At 39.4% G+C, this 12,927-nt stretch overlaps 1 non-coding gene across 1 annotated transcript; it reads right to left on the bottom strand.

The window, feature by feature from the left end:
* Nucleotides 1-253: 253 nt before the first annotated feature.
* LOC116754886 lies at nt 254-356 on the bottom strand. The gene has a single exon (XR_004350212.1). It is a non-coding gene; the product is annotated as a U6 spliceosomal RNA (small nuclear RNA).
* Nucleotides 357-12,927: the final 12,571 nt, after the last annotated feature.

Raw genomic sequence — 12,927 nt, 5'->3', positions numbered from 1 at the left:
ATGGATGGAATGCTCTATAAATGTCTGTGAGATCCATTTAATGTAGGGTTCAAATCCAATATTTCCTTGTTGATTTTCTGTCTGGATGATCTATCCATTGCTGAAAGTGGGGTATTCAAGTCCCCTACTGTTATTGTATTACTGTCTATTTCTCTTTCCAGATCTATTACTATTTGCTGAATATATTTAGGTGCTCTATGTTGGGTGTATATGTATTTACAATTATTATATCTTCTTGAAAAATTGACCCCTTAAAAATATGAAATACTTTGTGAATTTGCATGTCATCTTTGCTCAGGGCCATGCTAACCTCTGTATTGTTTAAATTTTAGTATATGTGATGCTGAAGCAACAACAACTCATGGTATTATGAACATTTAAAATTGTTGTTGTTTTAAGTTACTAAGGGTTTTTTTTAATTTATTTCTTTAAGCTGAAGTGTAGCTGATTTACAATATTGTGTTAGTTTCAGTTGTACAGCAAAGTGATTCAGTTATATATATATATTTCATATTATTTTCCATTATAGATTATTATAAGATATTGAATATAGTTCCCTGTGTTATATAGTAAATGCTTGTTGCTTATCCATTTTATGTATAGGAGTTAACAGATAATTACGGACTCCTAATTCATCCCTCCCCCTGCTCCCTTCTCCTTTTGGTAACATAGTTTATTTCCTATGTCTGTGAGTCTGTTTCTGTTTTGTATATAGATTCATCTGTGTTATTTTTTAGATGCCACATATAAGTGATATTACATAATATTTGTTTTTCTCTGTCTGACTTGCTTCACTTAGTGTGATATTCTCTAGGTTGCTGCAGATGGCAATAATTCAAACGTTTTTGTGGCTGAGTAATATTCCATTTATATATATATATAATATTCCATTATACATAATATAATATATATTATATTATATATAATATAATGGAATATTATGTATATAATTATATATACACATACACACACACACACACACACACACACCCCTTCTTCTTAAACATGTCTGTCATTGGACACTTGGGTTGTTTCTATGTCTTGGCTATTGTAAACAGTGCTGCTGTGAATATTGGAGTGCATGTATCTTTTCAAATTAGAGTTTTCAAGTGGTTTTTATTATAGATAATTGATAAATCCTTAATCTGATTGAAGAATCTAGAAAAAGATGTTGAGGATGCATAGCCCAACTCCTTCCTCTCATTCTCCTTTTGGAAGGAAGCAGCCCACTGAGAACCCATGTTCTCTTTCTGCCATCCAGACCATAAATTGTACAGGGTGGTTATGCACTGATGGATACTTTTTCCAAATGCTAGAGGACCAGAAGTTAATGTCAATACTTGGCTGAAATCAAGGTCAAAACCAAGTATTGTTGTAAGAGAAAGAACTATAAACCAATAATAAATCTGAAAAATAATTTTAAAAATAGAATTATTATAATAATTTTAGTAGTCACAAATTAAAAGTTGATTAGTGAAATTAAAATGTGTTTTAAATATTTTTTCTAACAATGTATTCCATTCCCTTTCTCTTCACATTCTTTATTATGTCAAAATAGAAAGTAATTTATCCAGACTTTGAACTTTTTCCTTCTCGTGAAAGTTTAAGGTGGCAAAATGATAATTTAATTCATCCTCACAAGATGTGAAAAATTCTCAAATAGGACTTTTTATTGAAGACACATAGCATCTTTGTACGGGATTTGGCCTTGACATTTTCTGTTACTCATTTCTATATGAATTAAGTTTTCCTGACTATCAGAAGGATATTTTGTTCTAACAACTCCTGTTGTTTCTGTGTGGTGTTGAGTATATATATTTTTAATTTTAAAATGATTTTTCTGAGTTTTTCTTCCTCTATTCATCACTTTTATCTGGGCCTTCTCTTTCCTTCATCTCTTTTGTTCCTCTCTGCTCAATTTTGATTCATCTCTGACCATCTTGCCTGGGTGTAGGGCCCTATGGAAGGTGAGGAGGGCGTGCTGCTAAGCCCGTCAGCCCGGCTTCCTGCAGGCCTTTTGCCTCTCCTGCTAAGCCAGGGGCAAACCCCTCTCATTCCTGCTGCTGCTCTCACTGTCCCACCTCCTCCTGAGGATCTGGGAGCCATCTTGGTGTCTCCTATTATCAGGTTGTCAGTCGTCTCCTGGCTTCCCTCTGCTTTCTCCTGAACAGTTGCTGATTATGTGCTGAGCTTGTGACTCTTGCTGGTTCGCACTTTGGGGTTCATGGAGTACCTTGTCACCTAGTTTTGTTGTAAATGTTGTACACTGGTTTGTTTTTTGTTTTAATTTCACTGTTTTCTCTATACTGGGATTTGGGAAGATCCAAAAGCTTGCCATTCCCACCGTTGTCATCTTCCCAGAATTTGATAATAAGAATTTTAACACAAGTTCAATCTTCATTACTTGCCCATAATTTGAAAGGGACTATCCAGATAGTTATTCAGATCATTGATAAATCCAAATGACATCCCTTGTTCAAAACTCTTGTTTGTGTTACTGTCACTGTTAAGCTGATCATCTACGATGGTCCCCTGTTATTATGATATCACCCAACCTCTGATCACCCACAAGTTTCAGGATGTGAGAAATGCTGTGAAAGTAGGCATCTGTATGGCTCTTTCGGCAAAATACCAGGGCCAAGGTCAAACCTGGGCACATCTTGATTACATGGGTGATGTATGTGTGATCTGGCTGCCCTGCTGCTGGATGGGTGAATTGAATTCTGGGCTTCAGTGTTGGGAAGCTCACCTGCATTCAGAAACTGTGTCCTCCAGCCCAGCCCTTACTAATTCAACAAAAGTTTTAAGTTTTACCTCCAAATGCCAGCCAACTCCTTTATACTTCAGAACTTGGACAGGGAGAATTTTTCTCTTTATTGTTTAAAAAATAAACTAGGAGTAAAATATTGGAGAGCACCTTAACACATGAAGATTGAGGCACCTGGCAGGGCCAGGGAGGGTAACTTTGTTATGGTGACTCTTACTAAGTGTTATGAGTTGAATTTTGTCCCCTCAAGTAAGATATGTTAAAACTCTAACCGTCCAAGCCTCAAAATGTGACCTTATTTGGAAATAGGATTCTTGCAGATGTACTTATTTAAGATGAAGTCATACTGGAATTGGGTGGGGACCTACTCCAATGTAACTGGTGTCCTTATGAGAATATGGCCACAAAGACAGAGGGAGAACACCATGTGATGATGAAGGCAGAGATTGGGTTATGCAGCTGCAACCTCAAAGACCACCGACAAATCACCAGAAGTTAGGAAGAAGCAGGGAAGGATTGCCTTACAGGTTTCAGGGGGGGTGCAGGCCTGCCAACACCTTGATTTCAGACCTCTAGCCTCCAGAACTGTGAGGCAATACATTTCTGTTGTTTTAAGCCCCCCAGGTGACTAATACACTAAGTAAAGGCTTTGGGAGCTTCTTATCTTTGTGGTTTGCAGCCTGTTTTGAGCAATGGAACTGGGTTTTGCAGTCACAAGACAACAGTGTAAAGAATCTCACTGACTCTGTGGTGAACACAGAACTCAACACCCAAGAATTTGAAAGCAGCTAATGTCAATTAACATCTCTCTGTAGAAAACCCTTTTCCTTTAATTGAATCTTTGCTTGAGCCACACCAAGAAAAAGCTCCAGTTAGGCAGCCCAATGTTAAATTACAACAGTCTGTTACTTGTGTCAGAGAATACACTAAGTGACGTGATGCAAATGAGATTGGGGAAAATGTTGCAGAGTATAAACTTTAAAAAATCTCCTGCCAACCAAGAAGAATTCTCCACAAAAGCAGAGGAGAAAGAAAACAGTTTTGTTATTGAATAAGCATTAATCCAGAATGTGATGTGCATCACAGGCAATCCACTGAGAGACTGCCAAAACAGAAAGAAATCTCACCCTTTTACATAGCCAGGCAGATAGCTACCCATTCCACACATGTTCTCAAGGTAAATGGTAACTAGCCCTCAAAATAGAGGACTTGACGGCACCATTCATTACAGAGTTCATCTTTTATTTTTTTACATCTTTATTAGAGCATAATTGCTTTACATGTTGTGTTAGTTTCTGCTGTTTAACAAAGCGAATCAGCTATACATATACATATACATATATCCTCATATCTCCTCCCTCTTGCATCTCCCTCCCACCCTCCCTATCACACCCCTCTAGGTGGTCACAAAGCACCGAGCCGATCTCCCTGTGCTATGCGGCTGCTTCCCACTAGCTATCTATTTTACATTCAGTAGTGTATATATATGCCAATGCCACTCGCTCACTTCGTCCTAGCTTACCCTTCCCCCTCCCCGTGTCCTCAAGTCCATTCTCTACATCTGTGTCTTACAGTTCATCTTAAACGTATCTGGTAATTGAGGTGACCCTCTGCATTAGCTAATTGGCTTTATCCAAAGGAAGAACAAAGTTCTTATTATCTTTATGAAAAGAGATCACTTTGTAATTTAGAGCAAGGTGCCCACTCAAGTTAGGCTCCTACTTTCCCACAGAAACTGGGAGATAAGTGTTCTGTTTTTCTTGATGATTATATTTCAAAGAGATGGCTTCCCAGTGTTTGAGGAAGCATTTTGCTTTCAAATGAATTATTGCAATTGCTAAATGCAAATGAAATAACATTAATTCTCCTTTTCACGCTTCTGGTTCCTGCTAGAATTCCTTGGTAAATCAGTTTGCCAGCCCTGGTTCTCAGACTCTTCCAGTAGATTGCCTTGGACACTGATTCTTAGCAATTGAGAAAATACTGAGAAAAGTAATTAACTTACACCGACCTTTCCACACCTTTATTTTGTGAAGTGCTCCATGAAATAAAGAGTTTCATGGTTGTGGCAGAGACTATTCATGGTCCCCTCCTCTTCTTCCATACAAATATGATTTTTAACCAGGTATGCAGCTGCATAGAATAAAGCCTACATTTTTAGTTCTCTTTTTTAGGTAGACATGGTCATGGAATTAAGTTCTGATCAATAGGATGTAATCTAACGTCGCTTTGTAACCTCTAGGGAAGTGTCCTTGAAGGGAAAGGGGCTTCTCTTCTCTTTTTCATTTCCTCCTTCCTGCTAGATGAAATATGGATGTATAAGTTGGAGCTGGAGCAGCCATATGGGACCATGAGGTGGTCTTAACAATGGAAACCTGAGTCATGACACCCTAAAGAGCTGAAGCAGCTCTGGACTATCTATGTCTGGAATTTTACTTAAGAAAGAAATAAACTTTTATCTAGTTTAAGACACTAAGACACTGATATTTTATATTTTTTTCTATCACTCTTAGTTGAACTTAATCTTAACTGATACCATAGTCAAATATATCTGGGAAATTCTGCATGTCTTATCTCCTGCACTACTAGGAAATACTGGCATATAAAGGCTTTTCAAAGACCTGAAGCAAAATAATATTTTGAATTTTGTTTAATTCTCTATTCCTCAGAGTTTTCTTTTTTTTATTAACACTTTGCATAGAGAGTTGATTTTCAACTTATTATTACACGGTGGAGGCCCCTGATATAAATATAGTAGACCTTAATAACAATACAACTTTGCTAGCTTTGCTGCCACTTGAACAACTAAGATCTCCATATCCCGCAGCTGTATTCTGATGAATATGTAACTCCATACTTTGTTCAGGGTGGTCTTTCAGATCCACATTATGCCACCTGAACTCTAGGAGCGAAGAGGGATGGGGGGTCGGCTAATGCTTCCGTAGGCTGAGTTAAGTCATTGCTTAAGTGATTAAGTCATCGATAGACATTTAGGTAGGTATTTACTGAATTCTGCTAACTCTGATGTCGAGAGCTTATATTGGGCTTCTATTCATGCATTTCTATAAAAAGTGGTCTCACTGTCTAGGGTCTGTTCTTGGGTCACGAGGAATCACTGGAGGACTTTAGCATGAGCTACAGCTGTAAGTCAATCCTGTAACGTGTCATCTAAGAGGTACTCAAATTACGGTGTTGAGACTTAACCTCAGTTCTTCAATATATATATAGCTTTAAATGTAGCTTTAGCCAGACCAACAATGTATTTTATTTGTGGAATTTTTCACATCTGGTGTTACTGAGAAGAGTGTCTTTAATGGCTCCACAAGCTCATCAATATAACTGTTAAAGTAATGTGAAGGCTCCTCGAGGGCCATGACTGATTTTCCTTTTCAGCCTCTTCAGTGACAAGCACAAGGCCCATATAGAAATGCAGTTATTGCTAAGTGGGAATTAGGGAAAGTGCCTGGGCTACCTTAACAAGCACAAAGGCAGTTTTGTATGAGCCATATTTCAATACTTTGCTTCAACAGTGCCTCCTTTTCTCTTCACGAAATGGTTTAAGGTATTTTTCTCAACACCGTACAGAATCTATTTTGGTTTCCCAACATTTGAGCCACTCTCGATGCACATATTCAGACAGGAGAGGCAGGAGCGTTTTGAATTACGCTGATGTCCAAATCTTCTGTAACCTACTTAGTTTAGTTACACTGACGTTTTTAGAACCATTAAGACCAGAGGTGCGTTCAATGTGCTCTACAGTATAAGTTTCTTTAGCCTCCAATGTCTAGGATGGCCCTGAGCCATGACTGTTTGCCTCCCTGCATTTTTCTGTAAGGATAACATTATTTCCTGTCATAGAAAAGTTTGTTTGACTTCTTCAGGGTAGGTGAATTTTGGACATCTCCTCTTTTGAAACTAGTGTTTTATGTTTAAGCTCTGAATCACCAAATGAACAAACAAAATCTCAAAGAACTACAATTTTTCTTTGTTCATTGTAAAAATGAACAGATCCCCGTTAGAAAAATATCCTAATTCTTCCTTGCTGAAGCAGGGGCTGCTTGGGGTGGGTTCTGCAGCAATCATTAGAAATAGCACTGAAGATAAGGCCTTTACTAGGCTTGGAGAACCGTATGAAAACACTCTCGGGTAGCTTCTGGCAATTAAATAGAAGATAATCTTGCCAAAGCTATACCCACATTTGAAGCCCTTATACCATTAGACCAAGGGTACAGTTTTCTATGGGTCATTCCCTGTGAAAATTTGAACTACATCAGGGTTGAAGGGCTTTCTCCTCTTGCCTCATTTAATTCATGTTTCCCCTTCCTTTTTATAGTCTCAGAGTATTTTGTGATTCTGGAGCAGTCATTTTCACACCTGAGTGTGCATGAAGCTCACCTTCATAGACTGATTCAGTAGGCCCGGGCTGGGTTCAAGAAACCACATCCACAGCAAGACTCAGATTGATCGATCGATCAATCTTTTATTTGTTTGTTTGTTTGTTTGTTTGTAACTGATGGTGGGGACCTGCATCTGACTGTTGCCTGTCACTGCCTCTTGTCTCCCTTCTTTTTCCAGTCATCTGGGGACAGAACAAGCAAGTTCACGCCCTTCCCTTTCGTATCTGGACCTCCCTAAGGAAAAACCCTAGAATCCACTTGGCTGAGTCTGTCCCTTGATATGCTAAATGGGGAACTAAGATGAGGGCTGTGATTAATACATTAATTAATGAGGGAACCAGTAAGATAATACAACCGGTTCAAAAGCATGCATATGTATATCATTAGGAAAGCCGAAATGAACTTGCAAACAGATGGAAAACTGATCATTATCCGCAGGGCAATAACCAATTGTGTTCCACATGAAAATATTAATTTGCATTTCTATGGAAAAGAATCATTTGCGTTACTGTAAGTTTTCTAAGACTTACTGAGTTATAAAATAACTCAACGACTGGTCTCAGACCCCTATAGAACCAGACAACCTGGAAAGATGTATTAGACAGGACACTCAGCGATTTTTTTTCCTATTTAAATGTCTTTCAAATTTTTCCTGACAGTCAAAGACCTAAATTTCCTTACCAGTAAAATGAGAGATCCAGGCAAGTGACTTCTGAGACCCTTCAATTCCCACATCCTATTAATCTGATTCCTTGGCTATTATCTATGTGTATGAGTATAACTCATGGAATTTTTTTGTTGGTATGTCAAAACTATTGTAGTCATGTATATTAGTCAAAACCAGCCATAGTTATTAGTGCATTCTCATTCAATCTCTGTCTAAAAACAAAATCAAACAAAAATTCTGCCTCTCTCGCAGTTACTTTTAAGCTCTGTGTGTGTGTTTGTGTGTGTGTACTTGTAAATGAAAGCAGAACCTGAACATAGGTATTCTACACATTTGTCCAATGTCAGGACAATATAGTGTCAGGACAATATTGTGTAAATTTTGAAGGAACTTTGAGAAGCAATGAATCAAGATTTCTCCAGTTCTTGTAGACTTTCCTGCAAGGCAAATACAGCAGGTCATTTTAAGAATGCTTTGTGATGGTAGAGGTGTTGACGGTGTCAAAAGTTGGTGGAGCTGTTAGGCGGTGAAGAATAGGAAGATACTGAAGTCTGATTTTTTAAACTCACTTCATTTCTCCTGTGTTAGACCAATCTCTACACTTTAAAGCAATGGAGAAGAGGGACAGAGCCTCTTTAGCTTTGTAACAAATGTTTGTTGAATGAATAATTAAGCTACCTTTCCTTTCTTTAAACATAGAGCCCAAATATCCTAAAAATCTCTCAACCTATTGAGTTTTTTAAAAATCTACTGTATCTGAAGGTGTGAAATCGTGAGTGATGATTATGATTATATGCAGCTGATATTTTTTTCAGGCTAAATATTCTGCTTTGTAGATTTTATCAGGGAAAACCCCATTCAGTTTAGAAATCAGCATCAAAACTTCTTTTTTATTTAAATTTGTTTATTCTCATTTGAATGATCTCATTTGAACTAAAATGATATTCTTGATGGTAAAACATAAAAACAATCACATTTCTTTGTTTCAGTCTTTCTTTCTTTCATCCTAGTCATTTCTGTAGTAACAGAGACCAAAATGACTAGGTAGCATTATGGAGGGTTTCTGGTAAGAATACACCTACACAAATGTGCTGCAGGAAGTAGAAGTCCATACCTGATACGCTTGTAACTTATGACTTGATGAGTCATATAAGAACTTAGGACTACTGCTACTGAATGTTGAAAATTTATGTCCCAAATGTATTTTTCTCCACCAATAACAAAACATGGATTCAAGGGGCAAAAACATCAAAGGCCTAGATTTTATACACACATAACCTACATATACATTTATATTTGTCTACATAGATATACAGATGTGCAGAGGTGGTTACAAGTAAGGTGCAGGAGGTGGACATGGAGGATGAGATGATGAGAAAATATAGCTAATATTAATGAACTCCTTTTATGTGTGAGCCAAATGACATTCATTCATTCATTTTCCCATCACAATAACCCTGAGAAGTAGTTTCTAGTAACACCATTTTACAGGTGAAGAAAACGAGACTCAATAATAAGTAGCAGAGCCCAGTTTTGAAACAAGTTCTGCCTGATTCCAAAGCTAATAAGACATTTAGTAAGACTTTTACTGTTGTCTCTGAACTGCAGTGGGGGTCCAGCTGCAGTGGACTAAAGCTATTTTAAAATCAGAGAGCTGCCAGCACCTGGAGCCAGCCACATTCTGCCAGAGTTTCAAGGAGCAGAACTGCTCCCACCATCCACCCTATGCACCTCCCACCTTTGCTTCCCCTCCCCCACTAAGAGGACTGAGAGGGAGAGAGGTGTAGTTTTCCCCTCCCCAGAGCTAATGGAAAGGGAAAGAGGGGAAAAAGAGAGTTTCTTCTAAAGATTGAGTGCCTACCAGTAGAGGGACCAACATTTTTATCCCCATAATGTGATTTAGTTCAAGCTTGGCCCCCATGTGATCTGAACAGGGGAAAAGAGATTTGGAGAGAGAGGGCATGGTGACATCCAAGGACCATTCTGCCTATGATCTGTCAGTCTCCATTAGAGGATGGATCCGGTGTGTGCCAGCCCACCTAACACTTGGCCGGAAGGTGTGAACCGAGGCTATAGTTTGGGGCAATGGAAGCAGTGTGTGTGCATACACATGTTGGAAAGGAGGATGCTGGCAAAGAGGCCCATGCATTGCAAGTAAATGCCACAACTGGGGGTCACCTAGAATAGATGGCCAGACCTGGCAAAGGATAGCCAGCGCCTAAGGGAGCTGTACCAGAATAAGCTCCCTCCTCACCATGTTGGCAAAGGATGGGGGGCCTCCTCATCAGCTGTGTAGACACTGAACAGAAGTGTAGTCATGGTCAACCAAGAACAGCTTGGCAACTCTGCCCCCCTCCCCCCAGCCCCCCTTGAAATGCAGCTAGAAGAGGGAGGAGGGGATGGATACAGATGCAACCATGGTCCCTTCAGGCAGATCTAGCCTGAGCTGGAGGCAGGAGAAGATGAACTTTGAATCAAGTTTGAGAACAGGACTAAATCTGAAAATGCCAGAATTAGACTGTTCTAATATCCAAAATAGGTGGAAAATTTTTTTAAAAACTGGCTGAGGTGTTGTTAAAGAAACCAATACTAGAGGAAAAGTTTGGGGGGACGGGTCATTTTGCACAACTGCCAGGAGAGTTACAGCAAAGTAGAATGCTTTTATATTTATACACTCCCCCTAACAAAAGTTAAGCATAGTCACCAAAAGATTTTTTCCTCTAAGTAATCCTGATAAGGGTAGTGAGCCAGAGGCATATCTGTAATACCTCAGGGCCCTTCTTAAGACTTCCCCAAGTAACTGAGGCTCCTCAAAACTGGTATGAAAATGTACCTATTTCCCATAGTTAGTTACCCCTTATGTGTTCCTGCCTCTGTTGAACATCTACCTTCCATTAACCTGTCTTGATGAGAAAGTTCCTGGCTGGCTCTATTTGTCACAGCTCTGAGATAGAGAGAGAGGCCCCCCAGCTCCTCTGTAGAACCAGTAGATCAAATGCTTTAAAATACTCTTAGATTCAGGGAGTCTTGAATCTCTAAATGTCAGGTTTAGGCATTGTGCCTTTGCAAGACATGCCACTCAAAAGCTTGCCCTGCTCTCCTTTCCATGATCCCTAACTCCCACATACTCACAGAGACACCTGAATCTTCAAGGAGCAGTATCTATATCTAATTTAAGTTTGTTGGATCAGTGACCATTGTGGTAACTTGCATCACTGCCTCTAGTTCGCTGCCCCTTCCTGTGTCCATGCTTTTTGCCACAGACCTTGCAATTCTTCTCTCTAAGGGAGCAGAGTATATTTCCCCACCCTTTGACTTCAGGTTTAGTCATGTGACTTGCCTTGAGCAATAGAATGAAAGGGAAATGACAATGTACCATTATGAGCCCAGGTATTTAGAGGCCTTGAGTATTGCCTCTCACAGACCTGTGAGTCTTGTAGTTTTTGCTTTAAGCCACTGAATTTTGTGGTGGGGTTTATAATGCACTAAAAGCTAACTGATACTGTCATTTTCCTAGTACAGTGAAGAAATGTGGTGGAATTTAGACAGGATCTCTGTACTGAAGGGTGATGAAGACCCACCACTGTCTATGCCCTGTCTCCTCCCACACAACTGTTTGACTTCATGGACTTGTAGTCTGCTCTGCAGTCAGTCTCTCTCTCTCTCTCTCTCTCTCTTTCTCCTTCTAAGACATACCTGAACCTACAGTTCCTATGTATCATATTTGCAAAGGCAACAGGAAATCCCACCTTAGTCTTAGGACTGAGATGGGTTCTCCAACACAGAATACCCAAAATCCTTTAACAAGGAAATTTTTTTAAAAATGCTTGTGCAGCTCAATAAATAAGTGCTTAATTTCTTTCATTTGGCTGGTGATCCTTACTGGAGACAACATCAGTCAGAAAGCTGGGGGACCAGGGGTAGCTGGCATTTAGAAGTCCTAAGACCCAACCCCTTCTGTTCACTATTCCTGTTGCAGAATTCTTCCTATATTCCAACTGAGGAAGCCTGGGCACATCTTGAATGCAACTTCCTTTTATGTCTTGAAAGGGAGACCTTTCCATTTCACAATGACATCTTTTGGAAGGATCTCCAGTTCTTTCATGGAGGAGGAGTAGTTATGTTTTGTTAGAAGAGAGACATAAAAGTTGATTTTGGAGAAACTAAAAGAGATAGTTAAAAGTGTATATGTGTTGCATATCTTTGAAAATCACATAAAAATGCATTAACTTATTCTCAGTTCAGAACTCAGAGATTTAATTGTTCCCTAACCTTAGCTTCAACTGATACAAGCTTATTCTAATACACACTCTCAGCAACACTTTTTGAGAGAATGCTGACATTTTTCAGTAAGATCACTGTTTTACCTAACATTAGCCTTTTCTTCAGTTAAAGTTCTATTTGTTAATTGTGTCTCATATTTTAAAAAATCAAACTATTTAGTATAGACATGTGACCTTTCTTTTTATCACTAGAATTTTCTTCTTAAATTAATTGAAAGACATTTCTCTCCATAGTCTGTGTCTCATAAGTCTGTGTCTCTCCATAATCTCATGTGCTCTAAAAAAAGATCATGTGAGGAGACCTTCAAGATGGCAGAGGAGTTAGATGTGGAGATCACCTTCCTCCCCACAAATGCATCAGAAATACATCTACATGTGGAACAACTCCTACAGAACAGCTACTGAATGCTGGCAGAAGACCTCAGACTTCCCCAAAGGCAAGAAACTCCCCACCCACCTGACCGTGTGGCTGACAGGGTCTTGGTGCTCTGGCCAGGTGTCAGGCCTGTGCCTCTGAGGTGGGAGAGCTGAGTTCAGGACATTGCTCCACCAGAGACCTCCTGGCCCCATGTAATATCAAATAGCGAAAGCTTTCCCAGAGATCTCCATCTCAATGCTAAGACCCAGCTCCACTCAACAACCAGCAAGCTACAGTGCTGGACACCCTATGCCAAACAACTAGCAAGACAGGAACACAACCCCACCCATTAGAAGAGAGTCTGCCTAAAATCAAAATAAGTTCACAGACACCTCGAAACACACCACCGGATACGGTCCTGCCCACCAGAAAGACAAGATCCAGCCTCATCCACC

Source organism: Phocoena sinus, chromosome 5 (assembly GCF_008692025.1).
Source record: "Phocoena sinus isolate mPhoSin1 chromosome 5, mPhoSin1.pri, whole genome shotgun sequence".
Lineage (NCBI taxonomy): Eukaryota > Metazoa > Chordata > Mammalia > Artiodactyla > Phocoenidae > Phocoena > Phocoena sinus.
This window is presented reverse-complemented; position numbering and strand designations above follow the sequence as displayed.